Raw genomic sequence first — 26,407 nt, forward strand, 5'->3', positions numbered from 1 at the left:
GGGCAAAGAATTCCAGAGATTCACTACCCTCTGAGAGAAGAAGTTCCCCCTCAACTCTGTTCTGAACCGGCCCCCCCTTATTTTGAGGCTGTGCCCTCTAGTTCTGGTTTCCCTTCTAAGTGGAAAGAATCTCCCCACCTCTATCCTATCCAGCCCCTTCATTATCTTATATGTCTCTATAAGATCACCCCTCATCCTTCTAAACTCCAACGAGTACAGACCCAATCTGTTCAATCTCTCCTCATAAGCTACACCCCTCATCTCCGGTATCAACCTGGTGAACCTTCTCTGCACTCCCTCCAAGGCCAGTATATCCTTTCGCAAATAAGGGGACCAAAACTGCACACAGTACTCCAGTTGCGGCCTCACCAGTGCCTTGTACAGTTGCAGCAAGACCTCCCTGCTTTTATATTCTATCCCCCTCGCGATAAAGGCCAACATTCCATTCGCCTTCCTGATCACCTGCTGCACCTGCACCTCCATATCTTTGGACTGTGGGAGAAAACCGGAGCACCCGGAGGAAACCCACGCAGACACGAGGAGAATGTGTAGATTCTGTGCAGACAGTGACCCAAGGCTGGAATTGAACCCGGGTCCCTGGCACTGTGAGGCAGCAGTGTTAACTATTGTGCCACTGTTGTTGCATCAACTACTAGAAGAACTGCTATTCTATTTGGTGGAACCAAATGTCTGGGTAGCCCAGTCAACTTTTTTCCTTTATTCTTTCATGGGATGTGGTCGTTGCTGGCAAGGCCTGTTATTGTTGCCCATTCCTAATTGCCCTTGAAATGAGTGACTTGCTAAGCCATTTCAGAGGGCAATTAATAGTCACCCGCACTGCTGTGGGTCTGGAATCACACGTAGGCCAGACCGGGTAAGGAAAGCAGATTTCCTTCACCAAAGGGACATTAATGAACAAGATGAGGTTTTACAACAATTGATGGTAGTTTCGTGGTCACCATTACTGGGAGTGGCGACCTTGGGGTGATGTCCAGCCCCGGCTGAAAAGTTCTTGTCCGTGGGAATGGCACCAACCGCGCAAATTGATGGTCTTGGTTAGACTGGCCTTGGGCTGGATATTGTGAGAATTAACAACCGCCATGTCACAGAGCTGCAGTGAGGTGTCCTCTCCGGAAGTTGGGACTGGGGCTGAATTGAGAGAGTTTAGTGTGTGTCTACAGTTCTGTCACTTGTTTCCATTGCAAATTTCTCACCCCCTGCCAACTGAAGTTTCAATCGGCTGAGGACAAAGTTGGGAGCCTCCAGTTTCTCAGTAGGTTCTGGGTAAATTAGTCACTTCGTTTCGGAGGGATATTCTTGCGTTGGGGTCCGTTCAGAGACGTTTCGCTCGGCTGATTCTTAGGATCAAGGGGTTGTGGCATGAGGAAAAGTTGAGCATCTAGGTGGCACACTGGCACAGTGGTTAGCTCTGCTGCCTCACAGTGCCAGGGACCCGGGGTCAATTCCGGCCTTGGGTAACAGTCTGTGCGGAGTTTGCACATTCTCCCCATGTCGGCGTGGGTTTTCTCCAGATGCTCTGGTTTCCTCCCACGGTCCACGAATGTGTAGGTTAGGTGGATTAGCCATGCTAAATGTGTGGGTGTTATGGGGATGGGGGAGTGCTTGGATGGGATGCTCTTTCAGAGAATCAGTGCAGACTTGATGGGCTGAATGGCCTCTTTCTGCACTGTAGGGATTCTATGTTGGGCCTATATTCATTGGAGTTGAGAAGAATGAAAGGTGATTTTATTGAAATGTAAGATTTTTGAGTGGGTTTGACAGGGTAAATCCCGAGAGGCTATTCCTTCTTGTCGGGGAATCTAGAATGAAGGAACACAGGTTCAGAATAAGGGGTCATCATCTGAGATAGAGGGAATTTCTTCTCTACGGGTCATTAGACTTGGGAATTCTCTGCCCAGTGAGCAATGGAGGTTGAGCCATCGAACATACTCAAGGCTGAATTAGACAGAATTTTAATTGACACGGGAGTCAAGTCTAATGGAGGAAACAAACCTGTGGGATTAAGGCCACAGTCCAATCACCTGTGATTTTATTGAATGACCAAGCAGGCTAGAAGGGCTGAATGGCCTGTTGCTTGGGTTCTTATGAATTTCTTCTCTTGGGGGAGGCCATTAATCTTTGGAATTGTCTACTCCATTGTTTCCTCAGGGTCTCACTCTGGAGTTATTAGGGGAGGGGGTGGGGGGGGGGGGGGGGGCATCTGAGAATCATAGAATCCCTACAGTGCAGAAGGAGGCCATTCAGCCCATTGAGCCTGCACCGACAACAATCCCACCCAGGCCCTATCCCCATAACCCCACATATTTACCCTGCAAATCCTCTTGACACTAAGGGTCAATTTAGCATGGCCAGTCAACCCAACCTGCACATCTTTGGAGTGTGGGAGGAAACCGGAGCACCCGGAGGAAACCCACGCAGACACGAGGAGAACGTGCAGACTCTGCACAGACAGACACCCGAGGCTGGAATTGAACCCGGGTACCTGGTGCTGTGCCACCGTGCCACCCCTATCTTAACGGGACCTTTTGTGTGGAAAACCCGGGGATTGGGTGAAATGCTGGATTTACACCCTGATCAATATTGTTCTCTGTTGAGTTCAAATCCGGGGGGAGGCGCAGGGGGTCGGGGGGGGTGGGGGGGGGGTGGGGACGATGGATGGGCATTGACCCCCGACCCCATCAGCTCCGCAATGGTGGGGTCGGGGGTCAGTTAGGTGACCATTATCCGAAACTGTCGCTTTGCATACTGAAATAACGGCTGTGTCGACACACTGACAAACAAGCTTTACTTACACTTCCTTCCGTTCACTCGGGTCCATCTCCTGCACTTTGTCGCTGTGTGTTTAGAACCAGTCAGCCTGCTGGGTCTTAGATTGACGGTCTCGTGGTTTTAAACCTTCTGAAGGACAAGGATAAAAAAAAAACACAATCCTGGAATTATCTGATGTGAAACAGGTCTGGGTTTTTCTTCAAACAAAATCCAATTTTGTTTGGATTTCTGCCTAAATCCTCCGCCACGGTTTGAGCTGGTGGCTGATGGGAAATTACCCTGTCTACTCGGAGAGCTGATCTGTAAAGGGTCCATTAATCTCGGCCCAGACAGTTCTGGCTCACAGTGTAAGACTGTTGTAAATTCACCAGCAGTTGCTGATCTTAAACTTTGCGCAGTGTTAAAGGAAGTTGAGAGGACAATCAATTCCCTCTCTTGATGCCCTTAGAGAAATTTGCACGGCGAAGTTAAAAGGGCAGGATGTCTTCACAAGGCCAGAAAGAATCACTGGCTCATGCTGAATATCACGTGGGGACTTTAGCTCATTAATTCCATCTTGCTGACTGACTGAGTGACACTAATGTCTACAGAAAATGAGAGCCCACTGTGCATTACTTATGCCCCCCTCTCCAGTATCCCCACACTATACCCCCCCCCCCACACTCTTTCCCCTCCCCCCACCCCCGACTCCTTCCCTATGTATCTGACTCACTTTGAATCCCCTTGACCCCTTCGGTTACTAACCCACTGGGTGGCACGGTGGCAGAGTGATGAGCACTGCTGCCACACTCAGCCAGGGACCCGGGTTTGAATCTCGGCTTGGGTCACTCTTTGTGCAGAGTCTGCACATCCTCCCCGTGTCTGTGTGGGTTTCCTCCCACAGTCCAAAAGATGCGCTGGTAAGGTGCATTGGCCGTGCTAAATTCTCCCTCAGTGTACCCAAACAGGCGCCAGAGCGTGGCAACCAGGGGATTTTCACATTAACTTAAAGTTAATTTAATAGCCTCAAGTAGGCTTACATTAACACTGCAATGAAGTTACTGTGAAAATCCCCCAGTCGCCGCACTCTGGCGCCTGTTCAGGTACACTGAGGGGGAAATTTAGCATGGCCAATGCACCTTAGCTACACATCTTTGGACTGTGGGAGGAAACCCACGCAGACACGGGGAGGATGTACAAACTACACACAGACAGTGACCCAAGCCGGGATTTGAACCCGGGTCCCTGGTGCTACGAGGCAGCTGTGCTGCCACTGTGCCACCCGATAAAGTAAAGTTTATTTATTAGTCACATTGCAGTGTTAATGTAAGCCTACTTGTGACACTAATAAATAAACTTAAAAAACAAAATTTAATAGTTGATTTTCCACCCTGCGCCCACTCACACCTTTCTCCCCACCCACCCCACCCCACCCCACCCCACCCCGCCCCGCCCCGCCCCACCCCACCCACCCCACCCCACCCCACCCACCCCACCCCACCCCACCCCACCCACCCCACCCCACCCGCCCCGCCCCACCCCACCCCACCCCACCCCGCCCCACCCATCCCACCCCGCCCCACCCATCCCACCCCGCCCCACCCACCCCACCCCACCCATCCCACCTCGCCCCACCCACCCCACCCCACCCCACCCCACTCCACAACCCTGCCATGTTATAGACAGCAGTCATACACAAGAGCTATACCAGAAGAGACTGAAATATTGTCAGGTGCAGTCTCTTTCTCCAATGCAGCCGCAGAGATTCGTCAGTAAGACAGAGCAGGGCTGGAGGCTGTCTTGTTACCATTGAGATTGCACGTCTCCTAGTGCAGTAGTAGAGGTGAGATCAGGGCCAGGATAAAGTCGAACGCCCTGACCAGTTCAGCCAAGGTCGCACAACACAATAACCTCTCCTTCCTATGCTGTCCTAAGCATGTACGGCACGAACCACCCCGCCGCTCACACTGTCTAAAGGTACTGCTGAACCTTGGCATGGAATACCAAGATGCCATGGGTTACCTTTCGCACCCTCTGCCTTCATCTACAGGGGTCCCTGCGCTCACATCCTCGCAGGCATTCAGTCCAAAAGAATTCTCCCATCTAATTAACCGAATTGTGCATGTACATGCTATCACACCCAGCCAGAGTTGCCTGCTGACACTTGGATATGACTGCATGTCATCTTAACATTTGGAAACTCTCACTTGTTTAATCTGCTTGTAGGTGAAGGCTGCTTATGGCAACCATGTGAGAGCGACGCAGGATGCAGTTCCTGAAGGGTGTCACAGTCAGTCTTAGCTCCTTGCAAAGAGAGGTGAAAGACAGGGGATAACTGTGTCTGATTAAAAGTGTGGGGGAAGGGGGATTCATAGTTACTCAGTGGGTCTGCTGAAGTCGAGGATAGAGAGGGAGTATCACTGTGAGTCGGGGGATTAGTAGAGTATATATGTGGGGTTACGAGGATAGGGCCTGGGTGGGATTGTTGTCGGTGCAGGCTCGATGGGTCGAATGGCCTCCTTCTGCACTGTAGCATTTCTATTCTATGAGTCTATGAATCAAGATAAATGAGCGGATTCACAATACATCTGTGAGCCTGACCAAGGAAGGGGAAAGGGAGTGGGGGAATCACACTGAGTTAGTGTTTAGTTTCTTTTTAGTTTTAGGTTATTTATTAGTGTGGCAAGTAGGCATCATTAACACTGCAATGAAAATCTCCTAGTCCCAACACTCCGGTGCCTGTTTGGGTACACTGAGGGAGAATTTAGCATGGCCAATGCACCTAACCAGCACGTCTTTCGGACCGTGGGAGGAAACCAGAGCACCCGGAGGGAAACCCACGCCGACACGGGGAGAACGTGCAAACTGCACACAGATAGTCATGAATGTGGGACTTTGGTTACATGGAGAGACAAGAGAAGCTGGGGGTCGTTCACCTTTGAGCCGAGAAGGTTAAGGGAAGATTGAATCGATGTATTCAAAACCAGAAATGTGCTGAGGGAGAGGATGCGAGAAACTGTTCCCATTGGCAGAGGGGTCGGTAAGCAAAAGACACAGACTTTATGAAAATTGTCAAAGAGACAGAGGCGAGGTGGGGGAGGCTTTTATTTAAGCAGCAAGTTGAGGTGGTCTGGAGTGTGCTGCCTGAAAGGGCGGTGGAAGCAGATTTAATAGCTGGAATTTTCCGGCTGATCACCTTTCCCACCAGCATGGAAATCATTGGGAAACCTGATTGTCAGCGGTGTGGCCAGAAGATGCTGCCGCTGGCAAATGACGTGCCGTCCCCCACCGCGAGAAACTCACTGCAGGGAGACCAGAAAATCCCCGTCCAACTTTACAAAGGGAATTGGGTAAATATGTGAAGGGAAACATTTGCAAGGACATGGAGAGGAGATAGGGAAGTGGAAACTATTTGGATAGATCTTTCAAAGAGCCAACGAAGGGGGTGGCACGGTGGCGCAGTGGTTAGTGCTGCTGCCTCACAGCGCCAGGGACCCGGGTTCGATTCCCGGCTCGGGTCACTGTCTGTGTGGAGTTTGCACATTCTCCCCGTGTCTGCGTGGGTTTCCTCCGGGTACTCCGGTTTTCTCCCACACTCCAAAGATGTGCGGGTTAGGTGGATTGGCCATGGCTAAATTGCCCCTTAGCATCAGGGGGACGAGCATGGGGTTATGGGGATAGGGCCTGGGTGGGATTGTGGTTGGTGCAGACTCGATGGGGCCAAACGGCCTCCTTGTGTACTGTACACATTCTGTTATTCTATGGCCTGTGTTTAATCTAGCTCTTTGCAGCGGGAAACATGGCAAATTTAATCCTGGGTGAGGCTGCACATCAGTCCCCTGATGGCATGTAAACCTCCTGCGATTGTTAATGCTGGAAAGGGTCCCTGAGGGAACCCGCCCGCTTGTGGCAGCATCTCATTTGGGTTCATTACTGAGCCTACCGCAATTCAGCGGAGACTTGGCGATTAAGTGGGAGTTACCGGCTTTCCTCTGCCACTCGAAGGCCCCCCAGGCAAGCTAGCGTGTTTGCCTGCGGCCTTCCGGGAGGTGGAGTCTCTCAAGGTTTTCAAATCCTGATCAAGGGAGCTGCCAATGGGAAGAGGAGTGAGCTGCTGAAAGCCATTTATCTGGTCTTGTGTCTGACCCCCTACTCCTGCCTCCGCCACCTCCCCCATCCCGTGACCCACTCCCCATGGCTCCCATTCCACTTTCACTTACCTGAGTGCAGGGTTCCACTATCAGCAGCCGCCATCTCTCCTGGTGGCGCTGCCAATACTGGGGAGCTGTGGACTCGGAGTGGCTGGCAGCTTTAGGCAGGTGGGGTTTCCACCCCTGAATGCCAGGGGAGGCCCAATGTGGCCAGCTATTGGCTGACAGCCATGAGCTGGACCTATGTCATTAATATTCAATTATGCCCAAGGTGTCTGTGTTTTTATTTCATTGCGGATGTGTGTGTGTATGATGTGTGTGTGTATGACATGTGTGCGTATGGTATGCGTCTGTTTATATACATATATGTGTATATATACATGTTAGTGTGATGTAAGTGTGTATGATGTGTGTGTATGATGTGTGTGTGTATGATGTGTGTGCGTATGGTATGTGTCTGTTTATATACATATATGTGTATATATACATGTCAGTGTGATGTATGTGTGTATGGTGTATATATATATATACACAAGTGTGTGTGTATATGTGTGACTGTGTGTGGTGTGCGTGTATATTTGTGTGTGTATGGTGTGTGTATGTATATGTGTGACTGTGTGTGGTGTGCGTGTATGGTGTATATTGTGTATATGGTGTGAGTGTGATTGATTTTTAGATAGACATTCTGAGAACTAAAGTTGTTCCTGCGACCTATAGTCACAAAGCTCTCAATGCACCAGTCAGATTTTTGGATTTTTTTTGGGTTAACATTTGTGCTTTGGTTTAGCCATTCACGAGATGTGGGTGTTGCTATGACAAGGGCAGCACTTGTTGCCCAGAATTTCCTCTGAGAAAGTGGTGGTGAGCTGCCTTCCTGAACCACTGCATTCTGTGTGGTTAGGGAGTTCCAGCGTTTTGGCCCAATGACAATGAAAGGATAAAGATATTGTTCCAAGTCAGGATGGTGTATGATTTAGAATCATACAGTGTGGAAGAGGCGCTTCAGCCCATTGGTTTTGCACCGACGCATTAGAAACACCTGAACTCCCACCTAATCCCATCTACCAGCACTTGACCCACAGCCCTGAGTGTTACGATGTGCCGGGTGCTCATCCAGGTACCTTTTAAAGGATGTGAGGCACCCCGCCCTCCCAGGCAGCGCATTCCAGACCGTCACCACCCTCTGGGTAAAAAGGTTTTCCCTCACATCCCCCCTAAACCCCCTGCCCCTCACCTTAAACCTATGTCCCCTCATGACTGACCCTTTAACTATGGGGAATGGCTACTCCATTCTGACGGTGGCACATTGGTTGGCACTGCTGCCTCACAGCTGAGTTCGATTCCCGGCTTGGGTCACTGTCTGTGTGGAGTCTGCACTTTCTCCCCCCGTGTCTGTGTGGGTTTCCTCCGGGTGCTGCGGTTTCCTCCCACAGTCCGAAAGACGCGTAGGTTAGGTGCATTGGCCATGCTAAATTCTCCCTCAGTGTATCCGAACAGGCGCCAGAATGTGACAACAAGGGGATCTTCACAGTAACTTAATTGCAGTGTTAATGTAAACCTACTTATGACACTAATAAATAAATAATAAGTGAATAAACTGAGGGAGAATTTAGTATGGCCAATGCACCTAACCATCACGTCTTTCATTGCAGTATTAATGTAAGCCTACTTGTGACACTAATAAATAAACTTTAAACTTTAAAATTTGGAGGGTCTGATATACACACACATGGTGCTCTGGTGGTGGAAGGAGTGAATATTTAGCCTGGTGGATAGGGTGTCATCTGGACCCCAGTCTTGGGTGAGAGATACTATTACTGGAGAATAGGACTCCTCTTGAATCATATAGCCAAGCACACTGCAGAATAAACTTCCCTCTGTGCTACTGCAATGAAGTACCTTAGCCCAACCTCAGTTGATCATGACTGGCACAAAATCCACCAAAGATCCTTAGACACCACCTTCCAAACCCACGACCACTTCCATCCAGGAGGACAAGGGCAGCAGATACATGGGAACACCACCACCTGCAAGCTCCCCTCCAAGCCACTCACCATCCTGACTTGGAAATATATCGGCCGTTCCTTCACAGTCGCTGGGTCCAAATCCTGGAATTCCCTCCCTAACAGCATTGTGGGTCAACCCACAGCACGTGGACTGCAGCGATTCAAGAAGGCAGCTCGCCACCACCTTCTCAAGGGCAACTAGGGATGGGCAATAAATGTTGGCCTAGCCAGCGACACCCATGTCCCACGAATGAATAAAAAAAAGTGGCATTGCTGTTTCCACCCCCACCACTCTTGTCTCTCACTGAGTGAGATTACCCACTCACTGCACAAGCAGGGAGTCCTTTTCCAGCTTTAAGCAGCGCTGGGCTCGCTGGCAACTCAGCTAATGAGTCCGAACCCGTTTCAGATTTGGACTCTTGCAGTTAACTGACAGAAAGAGACTACAATGCAATCAGCCAGGGATGGATTTTATTTTTATATACTGCGTTTGACACTAAATTGATATTCATAAACAGTTTGCAAAGGTTGCCTCTTATAAGTTTGCTGAGTTTGTGAAAATGCTTGCCAAGTAAATCAGCAAAAATGCTCCCAATTCTTTGCTTCTCAATTTAAACCAACCTGTCTGCTTTCTCCCTCACTCCTCGGCAAAGCATTGTGAGATAGTTGTGACAGGGTAAACCTATATCCACGCCATTATGTTCTGACCTTCTCACACTTGGCCATTTCCAAATGCACCGCCTTCCTCTGCCCTACCACCCAATGTGTTGAAATTGCGACTCTTCCATTCCTCTCCTGGTCAAACTCGTATCTTCCCAAAACTGGGTGGCACAATGGCACAGTGGTTAGCACTGCTGTCTCACAGCACCAGGGACCCGGGTTCAATTCCCAACTTGGGCCACTTTCTGTGTGGAGTCTGCATGTCCTCCCCGTGTCTGCGTGGGTTTCCTCCGGGTGCTCTGGTTTCCTCCCACACTCTAAAGATGTTAGGTGGATTGGCTGTGCTAAATTGCCCCTTAGCGTCCCAAGATGTGTCGGTTAGGTGGATTAACCTTGGTAAATGTGTGGGATTACGGGGATAGGGAGGGGGAGAGGACCTGGGTAAAATACTCTGTCAAAGAGTCAGTGCAGACTCGATGGGCCGAAAGATCTCTTTCTGCACTGTAGGAATTCTATGATTCTATGAACCGTGAAACAGTTAATCTCCTTCCTGGGTTTCCTTTCTCCTATAAAATCGAACTTGGGGTTGAATTTTTAGCTTCCACTATAGGGCCCAGAATTGGGGTGGCATTGTGTGAAATTCCACACGACCAACCTGCAACCTGGTTCTCAGAGGTGGGATGGGGGCAGAGCATCCCACAAACATTGGATAGCCAATCCACCCAATGAAAGGCCTGAAGCCTGTTATCAGTAAAGGAATCCAGGATTCTGGGGATAAGGTGGTAACATGGAGATGGGGATTATCATATAAAATCAATCATGATCTCATTGAATGGTGGACAAGACTTGATGGGCCGAATGGCCTACTTCTGCTCCTACCTCTGATGCTAACAGAGTCTGACTGTGATTTCCAGCCGGAATTCTGCAGGCGGCTGGAGAGAGCTTAGCTGCCTGGAGGTGGCCTCCCAGTGGAAGTCCGGGATACCTTTACTCCAGGCAGTCTTACGGGCCTTCTCTGCCTGCCTGGCTTCAGCAGCACCCCGCAGCCCTATCGAGTGTTACTGCCTGTAACCTATTGTGCTGGCTGCAAAGCCCAATCATAATTTAAAGTGTTGGAGAGAGGGCGCGCCCATTTTGAAACACCCTCACTTCCCTGCCGAGACATCCTGCTGCTGCTTTCAAGCCGGTCGGCCTCTGATTGGCCTTGCAACCTTCCGCTGCCTCGGAAAAGCAGCCAGCATAATTAAGGACCCCACGCACCCCGGACATTCTCTCTTCCGCCTTCTTGCATCGGGGAAAAAGGTACAAAAGTTGAGATCACGCACCAACCGACTCAAGAACAGCTTCTTCCCTACTGCCATCAAACTTTTGAATGGGCCTACCATTCAAAAGTCCAAAGATGTGCAGATTAGGTGGATTGGCCATGCTAAATTGCCCTTAGTGTCAGGGGGACTAGCTAGGGTAAAATGCATGGGGTTGCGGGGATAGGGCCTGGGTGGGATTGTGGTTGGTGCAGACTCGATGGGCCGAATGGCCTCCTTCTGCACTGTAGGATTCTATGATTCAACCATATATTCAGCTGATGTTTCTCTACAGCCTATCTGTGACTACAACACTATATTCTGCACCCTCTCCTTTCCTTCTCCCCTTTGTACTCTATGAATGGTATGCTTTGTCTGTATAGCACGCAAGAAACAATACTTTTCACTGTATACTAACACATGTGACAATAATAGATCAAATCAAAATCAAATCAAAAGATCTCCGAGCATTGCCCTGAGGACAGCGAGCCAGCTCTGGCCATTAATTGGACGCTGCAGTGAAGCATTTCTGATCTCCCCATCCCACTTTTTGAGTCTGGTTGAGAGGTGCAAAAGTCCAGAGGGAAAATCCTGCCTTCAGAGTCACTGAACCCATTCTTAGCAATGTATTCCATCCTTTCTCTACTTACTAAAACCCCCCCTAGCATTGATATTTTCTGTCTGAGCTGCCTTTTCTTCTCCTTCTTTCATGTTCTGAACTTTTCATGATTTTTGGAAGAGTTAGGATGTATATCAATTATTTATACTCGTTCTCGGTCGGCATTTCCTCTGCCACGTTTCACTCTCTTCCCTGCTTTGTATCTGTGTTCTTTATCTTTCATGATCATCCTGAAGGTTTTCCTTAGTTGTTTGTGATGTGAATGTTGGGTCAAATCTTCCGGTCTCCAGATTGTCAAACACTGAGCATGGAGGCTGGGACCGCGTGGAAGTCCTGATGCGTGGACCCAGCTGGAATTGAGTTTAAACTTCTGATGGGCAATCCTCCTGTTGCCCAGATGCTCCGCGAAGGCCTCCCAGCCTGAGCTAGAGTTGGAAACTTCATAGAATCATAGATTCCCACAGTGCCGAAGGAGGCCATTTGGCCCATCAAGTCTGCATCGACCACAATCCCACCCAGGCCCTAACCCCATTTACCCTAGCTAGTCCTTCTGACACCAAGGGGCAATTTAGCATGGCCAATCCACCTAACCCGCACATCCTGGGAGGAAACCACAGCACCTGGGGGAAACCCACGCAGACTCGGGGAGAGTGTGCAAACTCCACACAGACAGTGACCCAAGCCGGGATTGAACCAGGGTCCCTGGCGCTGTGAGGCAGCAGTGCTAACCACTGTGCCACCATGCCACCCATAAGACAGTTCCGTGCCACGTACCATAGTTACCAAGGATAGATTAAAACCGGGTCTAACACCTGGGTAACTACATGACAGACCACCCCCACTCCCCAGATACTAACATTGGACCTGTAAACTTACCATCTAAAATTTAGTGCTGTAAAAAATAAAAAGGGGGCATGGCCTGATTCTACTCATAGAATCCCTATTAGTGCAGAAGAGGCCATTCGGCTCATCGAGTCTACACCGACTCCCTGACAGAGTATTTTACCCAGATCCTCTCTCCTGCCCTATCCCTGTAACTGCACACATTTACTATCTAACTTATATATCTTGGGGCACTAAGAATCATTTTAGCATGGCCAATCCACCTAACCTTCCCGTGTCTGCGTGGGTTTCCTCCGGGTGCTCCGGTTTCATCCCTGAGTCCAAAGATGTGCGGGTTAGATGCATTGGCCATGTTGAATTGCCCTTTAATGTCCCAGGATGCATAGGTTAGAGGGATTAGCAGGGTAAATACGTGGGCCTACGGGGATAGGGTCTAGGTGGGACTGTTGTCAGTGCAGGGTCGACATTCGAATGGCCTCCTTCACACTGTAGGGATTCTATGAACCTGCACATCTTTGGAGTGTGGGAGGAAACCAGAGCACCCGGGGGACACCCAGGCATACACGGGGAGAACGTGCAAACTCCACACAGACAATCACAGACACTAAGGGGCAATTTAGCATGGCCAATCAACCTAACCCCCACATCTTTGGATTGTGGGAGTAAACCGGAGCACCCGGAGGAAACCAGAAGCTGGGAATCGAACCCGGGTCCCTGGTGTTGTGAGGCAACAGTGCTAACCACTGCGCCACCGTGCCGCCCACTGGTGGAATTCCCTGAAGGACGTGGCATTTCTGTGAAAGCCGAGATCAGGAGATCCTGGAAGAAAGGTGCAGCAGTGTTAGGTTGGGGGGGAATCTTCCAGAACAGCATCAATCTGACCACCATCACTGCTGTTCGGCAGTTCAGGGGTGGTGGTGGGGGGGCGGGGGGGGCGGGGGGGGGGGCGTAACTTTATCACTGGGGGATGGTGTAAAAATGGGCAATGGTACCCTCTACCCAATTTAGCTTTCCATTGGACTCAATGGTAGTGAAAATTGGCTGAGGCGCATAACTGGTGACCAAGCCGACACAGTCGTCCCGGGTTACGATGACCGTGGAGAGTGTTAATGTCAAAGAGAGTGCGAGGGGGAGGCTGAAAGCAGCAAAACAAAGGAGGGAATGAAAGAAAAAAAAATAGTGTGGCTTTCACTGGAGAGATGGTGGCATAGTGGTAATGTCACTGGACTCAACAAGGTCATCTATGTGCGGATCCACAAGAGATGGGTGAGATCCTAAATGAATATTTCTCATCAGTATTTACTTTGAGATAAGCATGGATGTTAGGGAACTTGGAGAATTAAATAGTGATGTCTTGAGGAGTGTACATATTACAGAGAAGGAGGTGCTGGAAGTCTTAAAGCGCATCAAGGTAGATAAATCTGCGGGACCTGGTGAGGTATATCCCAGAATGTTGTGGGAGGCTAGGGAGGAAATTGGAGTCCCCTCGCCGAGATATTTGAACCATCGATAATCACGGGTGAGGTGCCTGAAGATTGGAGAGTGGCAAATTTTGTGCCTTTGTTTAAAAAGGGCTGCAGGGAAAAGCCTGGGAACTATAGGCCAGTTAGCCTCACATCTGTGGTGGGTAAATTGTTGGAAAGTATTTTGAGAGACAGGATCTACAGGCATTTAGAGATGCAAGTACTGATTAGGGACAGTCAGCATGGCTTTGTGAGTGGAAAATCATGTCTCACAAATTTAATTGAGTTTTTTGAAGGGGTAACCAAGAAGGTAGATGAGGGCAGTGCAGTTGATGTTGTCTACATGGACTTTAGCAAGGCCTTTAACAAGGTATTGCATGGTAGGTTGTTGCATAAAGTTAAATCTCACGGGATCCAGGGTGAAGTATCTAAATGGATACAAAATTGGCTTCTTGACAGAAGCCAGAGGGTGGTTGTAGAGAATTGTTTTTCAAACTGGAGGCCTGTGACCAGCGGTGTGCCTCAGGGATCAGTGCTGGGCCCACTGTTATTTGTCATTTATATTAATGATTTGGATGAGAATATAGGGGGCATGGTTAGTAAGTTTGCAGATGACACCAAGATTGCTGGCATGGTGGACAGTGAAGAAAGTTATCTCCAATTGCAGCGGGATCTTGATCAATTGGGCCAGTGGGCTGACGAATGGCAGATGGAGTTTAATTTAGACAAATGCGAGGTAATGCATTTTGGAGATTGAACCAGGGCAGGACTTACTTAGTTAATGGTGGGGCGTTGGGGAGAGTTACAGAACAAAGAGATCTAGGCGTACATGTTCATAGCTCCTTGAAAGTGGAGTCACAGCTGGAAAGAGTGGTGAAGAAGGCATTCGGCATGCTTGGTTTCATTGGTCAGAACATTGAATACAGGAGTTGGGACGTCTTGTTGAAGTTGTACAAGACATTGGTAAGGCCACACTTGGAATACTGTGTGCAATTCTGGTCACCCTATTATAGAAAGGATATTATTAGACTAGAAAGAGTGCAGAAAAGATTTACTAGGATGCTACCGGGACTTGATGGATTGAGTTATAAGGAGAGGCTGAATAGACTGGGACTTTTTTCTCTGGAGTGTAGGAGGCTGAAGGGTGACCTTATAGAGGTCTATAAAATAATGAGGGGCATAGACAAGGTAGATAGTCAATATCTTTTCCCAAAGGTAAGGGAGTCTAAAACTAGAGGGTATAGGTTTAAGGTGAGAGGGGAGAGATACAAAAGTGTCCAGACGGGCAATTTTTTCACACAGAGGGTGGTGAGTGTCTGGAACAAGCTGCCAGAGGTAGTAGTAGAGGCGGGTACAATTTTATCTTTTAAAAAGCATTTAGATAGTTACATGGGTACGATGGGTATAGAGGGATATGGGCCAAATGCAGGCAATTGGGATTAGCTTAGGGGTTTTTAAAAAAAAAGGCGGCATGGACAAGTTGGGTCGAAGGGCCTGTTTCCATGCTGTAAACTTCTATGACTCTATGACTGATAATTTGGAGGCCCAGGGTAATGGACTTGAATTCGAATCCCATGGCAGCTGGTGAAATTTGAATTTAATTTTAAAAATCTGGATTTATAAATCTAACCATGAAACCATTGTTGTAAAAATCCACCTGGTTCACTCATATCCTTTAGGGAAGGAAATCTACCATCCTCACCTGGTCTGGCCTATATGTGACTCCAGAGCCACAGCAATGTGGTTGGCCATTAAATGCCCCCTGAACAAGGGCAATCAGCGACGGGCAATAAATACTGGCCACATCTGCCCACATACCATGAACAGATATAAAGAAAGTTTATCTCTCTCACTTTGCTCCTCTCTCTTATTTTCTTGCTTGTTTCTACTTTCTACCTGTTATCCTCTTTCTTTCTCACCTTTATCTTTCATTATGGGGACAACTTTTGCCAACACTGCTTAAATTGGTAGACTGGGTCACACAGACTGCAGCGGAGAAAGTATCACACCGTCACGATACGGTGGCACAGTGGTTAGCACTGCTGCCTCACAGCGTCAGGGACCTGGATTTGATTCCCGGCTTGGGTCACTGTCTCTGTGGAGTTTGCATGTTTTCTCTGTGTCTGTGTACATTGCCTCGGGGTGCTCCGGTTTCCTCCCACACTCCAAAGATGTACAAGTTAGGTGGATTGGCCATGCTAAATTGCCCCCTTAAGATGTGCAGGTTAGGTAGATTGGCCATGCTAAATTGCCCCTTAGTGTCCAATGATGGGTAGGTTAGGTGTATTGGCCATGCTAAATTGCCCCTTTCCAGTGATGTGTAGGTTAGGTGGATTGGCCATGCTAAATCTGCGGGGTTACAGTGATAGGGTTAGGGTGTTTTTTGTTGTGTGTCTGATTCTAATTAGCAGCAAACTTCTTCTGAATAAAGTTCACTGCTCAATGTGTCTACAAGCCAACGACTTGTTCCCTGCTTCATCAACACTGTCACCGGCATTGATTTTGATCATTTTTTCCTTGCTGCAAGTAAAGGGAGATTTGCTGGCGGCAAGCTAGTCCCAGCTGTCAAGAAGGAGTGTCAGACTGCTTATGTGAATCACTTCGTCTAACTTATGTAGCTATTTAGCTATTCCATCTGTCTTGCCTGTGATTGGGAACAAACTGATTGGACCTCTCATAAAAAGACTTTTATCTAGGTCAGGAGCAGAAGTACTGTGTTTTTTAAGTTAAATCTTCCTCCCCTGTGCCCACTGCTAATGACATTGGTTGAAGTGAGGAGGCAATGAATGGGAAGTGGCTGCTGTTAATTCTCATGTCTCCATCTGTCATGTCAGTCTCATTTCCATCTTGGAGCTTGCAGGAGGTAATTGTCTTCCCTCCATGTCCTGTGCGCGAGAGCTTCATTAGCTAGATTAGTGCAAATATAACGGATTCTTGTCTGCGCTGGCCTAATGGTGGATCTGAAATCAGGCGCTGTTCCACTTCTGTCTCTTTTTTCCCTCTCTTCCCTTTGATCCACTGAGGCAGTGGATGACAGTGGTGTTAATGACTGGCGCGAAGGAAGAAAGCTTCGACAGGATGAAAGGGGGCAGAACTAATTCTGTCGAGTGTGAAATACTGGATGCCGCCCAGGAATGAGAAAACCCAACCCGGAACCCAGAAGGAACATTTTTTTCCCCCCCCCTTTTCTCGAAATGCTGTGGAATGGAGGAATCTCCATTTCAAGGCGGGTGGTGCCAGCACCCAGCAATCCCCCGACAACATACTTCAATTCAGAGTCCTCCTCCTTCTGTCCCCACCAGCCTCGGTACTGCGTAAGCACCCCAAATGGGAACAAAGACTCTGGGGAGAAAACAGAATTAAGTTGGACGATTGTAATGAATGGTGGAGCAGGCTCGGAGGGCCAGATGACCTCCTCCTGCTCCTATCTTCTAAGTTTCTATGTTACTATATCAGTGTGATGTTTAACCATTGTAAGAAGTCTCACAACATCAGGTTACAGTCCAGCAGGTTTATTTGGAATCAGGAGCTTTCGGAGCGCTGCCCCTTCATCAGGTGAGTCACTGAGACTTTAACCTGGCGTTGTGAGACTTCTTACTGTGCCCACCCCAGTCCAACGCCAGCATCTCCACATAATGACTACCATCGATACAGCGAACCGCTGACTCACCTGATGAAGAAGCGGCGCTCCGAAAGCTCCTGATTCCAAATAAACCTGTTGGACTTTAACCTGGTGTTGTGAGACTTCTTACTGTGCCCACCCCAGTCCAACGCCGGCATCTCCACCTTATGTTTAATCATGTCTCTCCTTTGGCTTCACTGAGTCTGGTTGCCAATTCGGTCTTTAATTAACGGTGGATCCTAATAGATCGAACCACTCAAGTGTGAAATGTCCAATTGGATGCCCATTAGAGGGCATTGTTCAGTGACGTCGACACTTCATTTTATTGGAGCTCGATCTTGAAACTCTGGAGCGAAAATATTTTGCATACAGCTTGTTCCTGTGATGTCCACTCTTGATGGTCAATGGTAAAAAGCACTTACTGTTGATTCCCAAGCATATCGTTCGTGTTTCGTTCACTGTAGATAAGTTGAACTGGGTCATTGGTGTAAAATGGACAATGTGGAGTTTACTGCCCATTATGCATCCCGCCTGGTTGTGTTTCTGTGATGATGCTCACTCAGACTTCACCAGGAAGATCAAAATTATTTATGAATAAAGACAATCTGTACAGAGGCCGGCAGCAAAATCACATCCCCGCCCCCCCCCCATATCCTCCACTCCCGGCTGCCCTGAAGCAGCCCACCAGCTGGCCAGGTCCTTACATGTCTTTGAGATGTCGTCTGCTGAAGTGAGGGCTCCGCCCCTTGGGGTGATTACCCACTCTGTGTCTCAGTTGGTTCCTCCAAGCCAGGTGACCCTTACTCTGCTGTGTTGCCCTTAAAGGGACAATCACCATAGTTTCTATTGAAGATGATAGAAGGGTAGCCCGTGATGGATGTTTAATGGTCATCGATATTACCTGCTTTTTACCATCGATCTGAGTTAAACTTGCCCACAGTGAGTCTCTCCATGTGTAGTTATGTCTCATCCTCCTCCTGTCTCTGGTCCTTGTCACTGGCTGGGGTTTGCGCTCTGTCACTTGTCCTCATTCCCTTCCTCCAAGCTGTTTCTCTCTCTTTCTCACAGAAAGAATTACAGATACATACAAGGAGAGTAAGAGAAAATAGTAGATGAAGAAAGGACAGAGCTTGCCAAGAGTTACAGATTCATTCAGAGATAGACAGAGAGAACCATAAATATAAATGGAGCGGCAGAAAGAACTATAGGTATAAAAATGATGGGGAAATAAGATACAAAATTGACAGATTAAAGGAACTTGTTCTCTGTTGTTCAGTCCTTTTAATTCTATTCCTCACTCCAAGCTAATCCGGTCAAGATTTTATATAAGACAGATGGACATTTCTCTTGGTTTTTCATCAGAGGTTGGGTACCAAACACGACATCTCCTGTATATTAGGAACAAATGAGGTAGCCGACATTTTCCACCCCTTCCTGCCGCCGGGATCTTCCAGTTTTGCCGATGGCGGCCCCCACCCCACTGTGGTGTGTTCCCCTGCAGCAGGACACGCCAAACCCTGTAGACATCAGCGGGATGGGAAGATCCCTCTGCCGCGGGTCAATGGCAGTCATCCTCACCGCTGGACATCGGGGACGGGGGATTCCATCCATAGACACAAATATGGAGATCACTTCTCTTTAATGATAAGGCGTTGAAGGTTTTGGACTGTGGCATTCAGCTTGGAACGTTTATCCTAGGAATACTAGGATATACTTACTTACAGAATGCAGTCATTGACAACATCACCCATGGGTGCATTCGTCACCGTGTGCAAGGCTCAGAATAAGCCTGAACTCCCCTTCTACCTTTCCTGGTAGCAAAGCAGGGAGGTACAATTCATAGAATAGAATCATAAAATCCCTACAGAAGGAGGCCATTTGGTCCACTGGGCCTGCACCAACCACAATCCCACCCGGGCCCTATTCCCATAATCCCACATATTTACCCTGCTAGTCCCCCTGACACTCAGGAGAAATTAAGCATGGCCAGACAACCTAAACCGCACATCTTTGGACTGTGGGAAGAAACCGGAGCACCCGGAGGAAACCCACGCAGACACGGGGAGAATGCGCAAACTCCACAGTAAGAGTTTTAACAACACCAGGTTAAGGTCCAACAGGTTTATTTGGTAGCAAATGCCATTAGCGTTCGGAGCGCTGCTCCTTCGTCAGATGGAAGGAGTGGAAAACTCTACACAGACGGTGACCCGAGGCTGGAATTGAACCCGGATCCCTGGCGCTGTGAGGCAGCAGTGCTAACCACTGTGCTCCCAACAGAAAAAAAGTCTTTTGCTGTTAATAATTGGAACTGTTCCGTCGCTAATAGGCCCCAGGAAGCTTTTCTAACGGCAGCACAGTTTGTATTTTATATGAAATAGTTGCTTGGACTCAGGCTGCTTTCTGCCACCATCCTACACATTGTTAACAAGGTCGGTAGTTACCGCTGATCTTGGTTTCTGGATCTGTTTGCATTCTCAGAGACGGCTCTGCGGTTTTTCTCTCTCTCGCCTCTGAGTCATGAAGTTCCAGGTTCACAGACTCTCGCCATTGATTTGAGAACATAATCTAGGCAGCGCCGAGCGACTGCTGCACCACTGACCGTTTGGACTGGATGTTAAACCGAGCCTGTGGCCAGGATTTTATGACCACGCTCAGGCGAAGCTCGTAAAATCCCGCCCGAGGCCAAGGGAGAATTCCGTTCTGCGAGCCTGGGGCGGGCGAGGCGGCACAATTCCGGCCACTGTCCACCTTTCAGGGGGTGTGCGAAGTAGATTGTCCAGCACCATTTTGATAAAAGATTGTCCCTGGTGTCCTGACCAATGTTTATTCCTCAATCAACGTCACTAAGATTAATCATCTGGTCATTATCACATTGTTGTTTGTGGGATTTTGCTGTGCATAAATTGGCTGTTGCATTATAGCAGTGATGGCGCCTTGCTGCTGTCGAAGTGTCTTTGAGCTTTCCTGAGGTTGAGACAGGTCCTGTAGGAATTTAGGCTCTTCCTTTATTGTTTAGTTTGAAGATAAGCCTGTTGAGAAGTCCTTTCACAGCAGTGTTATGTTCACATGACGGCTCTTGAAATTTAATTCATTATTTATTTATTAGTGTCACAAGTAGGCTGACATTAACACTGGAATTAAGTTACTGTGAAAATTCCCTAGTCTCCACACTCCGGCGCCTGTTCGGGTTCACTGAGGGAGAATTTAGCACGGCCAATGCACCGAACCAGCACGTCTTTCAGACTGTGGGTGGAAATTGGAGTACCCGGAGGAAACCCACGTAGACACGGGGAGAATGTGCAGACTCCGCACAGACAGTGACCCAAGCTGGGGATCGAACCTGGGCTCTTGGTGCTGTGAGCAATGCTAACCACCGGGTCAATCCTCCCACTGTGCCACCGTGCCGCCTCCAAGGCTTTCACTCAAATGGGCTCCACACCCCCTGTCTTTCACCATTCAGCTGATCAAGATATTCTTTTATTCCTTTCCCCCTTTTATACTTATCTAGCTTCCCCTTGGGGCGGCATGGTGGCACAGTGTTTAACGCTGCTGCCTCACAGCGCCAGGGACCAGGGTTCAGTTCTACCTTTTGTGACTATCTGTGTGCAGTTTGCACGTTCTCCCTGTGTCCGCGTGGGATTCCTCTGGGAGCCCTGGTTTCCTCCCACAGTCCACAGATGTGCGGATTAGGTGGATTGGCCATGCTGAATTGCCCCTCAGTGTCCCAAGATGTGTAGGTTACGTGGATTAGCCATGGTAAATGTGTGGGGTTACAGGGATTGGGTGGGGGAGAGGGCCTGGGTAAAATACTCTGTCAGAGAGTTGGCACAATCTCGATGGGCCGAATGGCCTCTTCTATACTGCAGGGATTCTATTATTCTATGAATATATTTGTTATTCATCTCAACTGCTCCTTGTGGCAGTGAGTTCCATAGAAACATAGAAGATAGGAGCAGGAGGAGGCCATTTGGCCCTTCGAGCCTGCTCCGCCATTCATCACGATCATGGCTGATCGTCCAACTCAATAGCCTAATCCTGCTTTCTCCCCATAACCTTTGATCCCATTCGCCCCAAGTGCTATATCCAGCCGCCTCTTGAATACATTCAATGTTTTGGCATCAACTACTTCCTGTGGTAATGAATTCCACAGGCTCACCACTCTTTGGGTGAAGAAATGTCTCCTCACCTCCGTCCTAAATGGTCTACCCCGAATCCTCAGACTGTGACCCCTGGTTCTAGACGTTCCCACCATCAGGAACATCCTCCCTGCGTCTATCCTGTCTAGTTCTTATTGTATCCTTTTGGAGTAAAAAAAACTTTCTCCTGAAATCCTTATTGAATTTATCAGTGACTATGATCAACAAATCAATTGGCCCGGGATGGCAGGTATATCCCTGGCATTGCTGCTTCTTCAAAGCACTCAAGCTGAGGAAACCAACTGGTTCAAACTCAGTGGTTGTTAATTCTATTAAGAAATTTGAAGTAAAGTTTGCCCTTGGGCAGGCAACAGTTTCAGGGAAATAATTGTCTCTGGGGATCAATTGCCCCTTTTTTGCAAAGAGTGGGAGGCCATGTTTCTGGGGCCTGAGTGCAGAGCCAAGCTGTGCACAGTACTCAGGGAATTGCAAGATGCTGTACTTCATATGAGATGTTAATCTGAAGTCCAGCTGCCTGGACAAAAGGCTGGCAAAGGTCTTGCGGCATAATTGGGCGGAAAGCAGCCAGTTTTCCAGGTGTCCTAGTCAAGGCTCTATCGAATAAGGATCTGGCACATGTAGGGTTAATTTGGGACTGAGTACAGTACCACCCACTCAATGATGTAAGAGAACAAATGACTTGCACCCAGGGTCAGTCTAGCGTTGGACAGAGCCGTGTGTTACAGCCAGCACGGAGACAGCTCCTAGCTTTTATCATAGAATCATAGGAACATAGAATCCCTACAGTGCAGGAGGAGGCCATTCAGCCCATTGAGTTTGCACCGACACTGACAGATTATCCTACCCAGGCCCTCTACTCCATCCTATCCCCATGACCCCATACATTTACCACGGCTAATCCATCTAACCTACACATCTTTGGACTGTGGGAGGAAACCAGAGCACCCGGAGGAAACCCACGCAGACACAGAGAGAACGTGCAAACTCCACACAAACTCTCCCCCAAGGTCGGAATTGAACCCGGGTCCCTGGCGCTGTGAGGCAGCAGTGCTAACCACTGTATGGCACTATATCCTTTCCTGTATAGTTGTAAGTTGTTAGAAGGGTCAATATGACATGCAGTTAACTAACCGATGACTATGAAGACTTGTTCAGATCTGTCGAACTGTAAGCAGGACCCCACCACAGGTTCCCTCCTGAAACAACAATGCCAAAAGTAGTGTAACCTATCTTCAGCCTCATTGCTGTTTGTGAGACCATGACGTGCACATAGCCACTGGATTTGTCTGTATAACAATGCTGCATTCACCTCAATTCATTCACTGTGTATGAGGAGCTTTGAGATATTTTTGGGAGATTTGCTGTAAATGGAAATCATTAATAGTGTTTGCAGGGCGGCACAGTGGTTAGCGCTGCTGCCTCACAGCGCCAGGGACCTGGGTTCGATTCCCGACTTGGGTCACTGTCTGTGTGGAGTTTGCACATTCTGCCCATGTCTGCGTGGGTTTCCTCCAGGTGCTCCGGTTTCCTCCCACACTCCAAAGATGTGCGGGTTAGGTTGATTGGCTATGCTAACCTGACCCTAGTGTTGGAGAGAAGACCCTAGTGTTGGGGTAAACATGTGGGGTTACGGGAATAGGGCCTGGGTGGGATTGTGGTCGGTGCAGACTCGATGGGCTGAATGGCCTCCTTCTGCACTGTAGGAATCCTGTGATTTGATTAAAATGTACGTTCTGTGACAAAATGATTGCCTGGGGTATATAATGTTTATGGTATAAATGCCGATATTAACATTACCATAAATAGCATGACATTCGCACCTCTGACTCAGTTTAAGGTTCTGCCGGTCCTCTCAGATGGCTGTAATAGATTCCAAGGTAGTATTTCAAAGATGGGCTGGGGGAATTCTCTTCAGATAACCATAAATCAACACAAAAACAGAGAATCTGGTTATCGCAGTACTGTATGTAAGAACTTGAATTCACTTTGGCTGCAGGTTCCTGCATTATAACAATGACTGCACTTCAACAAGTACATTGCTGGCTGTAATGCACTTTGAACTGCCTTTTAGTCTGTGAAAGATGATTTAGAAATAGGAGTCTTTCTTTCAATGCCGAACAACTGATACTTTTTATCATTCAAATATAATTCTGGACCAAACTCATTTTAAATTTAACTATGTGTTATTATTTGTTGAACTGCATCCCCAACCAATGGTGTACGGCAGCATGGCGACACAGTGGTTAGCACTGCTGCCTCACAGCATCAGGGACCAATGTTCAATTCCAGTCTCGGGTCACTATCTGTGTGGAGTCTGCACGTTCTCCCCGCGTCTGCGTAGGTTTCCTTCGGGTGCTCCGGTTTCCTCCCACAGTCCAAAGTTGTGCGGGTTATGTGGATTGGCCATGCTGAATTGACCCTTATTGTCAGGGTGATTAGCTGGGTAAATATGTGGGGTTGCGGGGATAGGACCTGGGTGGGATTGTGGTCAGTGCAGACTCGATGGGCCGAATGGCCTCTTTCTTCACTGTAGGGATTTTATTCTATGATCCTGAGAAAACAAAAGGCCGTGTATAAATGTGATCTCCTCCTTTGTGTTAAAGTGTAAATGATGGAGGAGGGGGGGGGCAGATGAGGGTTTGGGGTTTCCCATGAGCTTCTGTTATTTTGAAACGTCTCTGAGGCATTAGAAACTGAATCAAGATCAAAGCCTCACGATACATGTTTCCTGCCTCGCTCGCACCAGAATGTGTCTGCGGAGAGCCGGGCCCAGAGCTGTTTCTATTTCAGCACAAAGTGGCAATAGAATTGATAGTCTTAATCAAACAGGTCACTGGGACGGCTGATGCGGGAAATGGAAAGTGCACTTGGCCAGGGTAGGAATTGGGCTACTGGGGCACTGGTGTAGACAATGGGATGCTACACGAAACATGAGGGACTGTGGCCTTATTTCTGACTGTGATGCCTTGCAGGGTCAGGGGCTCAGGAACAGGCAGAAGCATTAGGCCTGATTAATGAGGCATTGCGATCAATTAAATAAGGATGAATAAGTCCAATGATTCCTCTCAATTGAACTATTTTCTGCAAGCAGTTGATGACTTTTGAGGAGAGTTAAAGAAATTTGTATCCTGTTCCAGCTAAAATCGAAGATGTTACCAGATTTGTGCTGGGAGGGCATTTTAATCGACCTTAATAGCTGCTCGGGGTGCAACAAGATCTTGTCGTTCAGCCTTTGAAAGAGTCCGTTCAGGGGCAAGAATATCGATGGACACCAGTGTGCACCTTATTGCTGTGGGAATGATGAAGATAGAGATGATTACCAAACTCGAGACAGTTTCTCCGGAACGTCTCTTTCTGCGTGATGGAAAGCATCTAGGTCATTCTGTGCAGGTCACTGCAAAGATTCGAGTTGACGAAAACATGTCTGAAACTGTTAAATGACTTTTCAAGAGTGCAACACCGTAAGACTAATGGTGCGATAGAGCTGTATGCATCCCACTTTATGTAGCGTGAGAAAAATTAATATCCTTCCACTGAAGTGAGATTGGAAAAATATTTCATTCCAGTGAGATGATATGTCTGGGAAATGTATGGTTTTCTTCAATGGAGGATAATACAAAACACAGTGACACAGTGGTTAGCACCAGGGACCCGGGTTCGATTCCGGACTTGGGTGACTTTCTGCATGGAGTCTGCACATTCCCCCCCCAACCCCTCCCCCCCCCTCCCCCCCTGTGTCCGTGCGGATTTCCTCGGGTGCTCCGGTTTCCTCCCGCACTTCAAAGATGTGCGGGTTAGGTAGATTGACCATGCTAAATTCAATCATAGAATCCCAACAGTGCAGAAGGAGGCCATTCAGCCCATCGAACCAAAGAAGAGTGAGAGGGGATCTCATCGAAACTTACAAAATTCTAACAAGGTTAGACAAGGTAGATTCGGAAAGAATGTTCCCGATGGTGGGGGAGTCTAGAACTAGAGATCATAGTTTGAGGATTGAACTGAGGTGAGGAGAAATTTCTTCACCCAGAGTGTGGTGAATGTGTGGAATTCACTACCACAGAAAGTAGTTGAGGCCAAAACATTGTCTGATTTCAAGAAGAAATTAGATATAGCTCTTGAGGCTAAAGGGATCAAGGGATATGGGAGGAAGGGGGGATCAGGATATTGAATTTGATGATCAGCCATGATCCAAATGAATGGCGGAGCAGGCTCGAAGGGCCGAATGGCCTACTCCTGCTTCTATATTTCTATGTTTCTATGAGCCTGCACTGACAACAATCCCACCCAGGCCCTATCCCCGTAACCCCATATATTTACCCTGCTAATCCCCTGACAGGGTTAAATGTATGGGGTTGTGGGGACAGGGTCTGGGTAGGATCATTGTCGGTGCAGGCTCATAGAAACATAGAAGCAGGAGGAGGCCATTCAGCCCTTCGAGCCTGCCCCGCCATTCATTATGATCACGGCTGATCATTAAATTCAATATCCTGATCCCCGCTTCCTCCCATATCCCTTGAACCTAATCCTACCTAAAAGCCCCTAGTTGGTTGCACTCCAGGCTCCACTGGTCAAAAGCGTCAGAAAAATGAAAAGAAGGACAGATCTTCCTGGTCTGATCTGGAACATCCACCAATCTGCCGACTTTCGTTAGCAATAGTGATCAACCGCGAATGGAAATCCTGATCGTCCAGCCGTGAGATTGTGTGGCCTCAATGGGAACGGGTTAGGTTAAACACAGCTGCACCCCAGCCACAGAATGATGTTAGCTCCACATTCCTAATGTCAGCCGACAGTGTAACACTGGTGAGCAGTGCCA

The 26,407-nt window shown here is 48.3% G+C and overlaps 1 protein-coding gene and 1 long non-coding RNA gene across 2 annotated transcripts in view; one reads left to right on the forward strand and one right to left on the reverse strand.

Moving 5' to 3' along the window:
- The window catches only part of LOC144479678 (CUGBP Elav-like family member 4), a 524,426-nt gene that overhangs the window by 300,805 nt on the left and 197,214 nt on the right, over positions 1-26,407 (forward strand). The gene's annotated exons all lie outside the window — the stretch shown is intronic.
- LOC144479681 (uncharacterized) overlaps positions 2,844-26,407 on the reverse strand; it is a 93,361-nt gene continuing 69,797 nt past the window's right edge. Inside the window, exon 3 of the long non-coding RNA XR_013495556.1 lies at positions 2,844-2,919. This is a non-coding gene — a long non-coding RNA (uncharacterized LOC144479681). The remainder of the gene's footprint in view (positions 2,920-26,407) is intronic.

The sequence above is a fragment of the Mustelus asterias genome, chromosome 26, assembly GCF_964213995.1.
Source record: "Mustelus asterias chromosome 26, sMusAst1.hap1.1, whole genome shotgun sequence".
Lineage (NCBI taxonomy): Eukaryota > Metazoa > Chordata > Chondrichthyes > Carcharhiniformes > Triakidae > Mustelus > Mustelus asterias.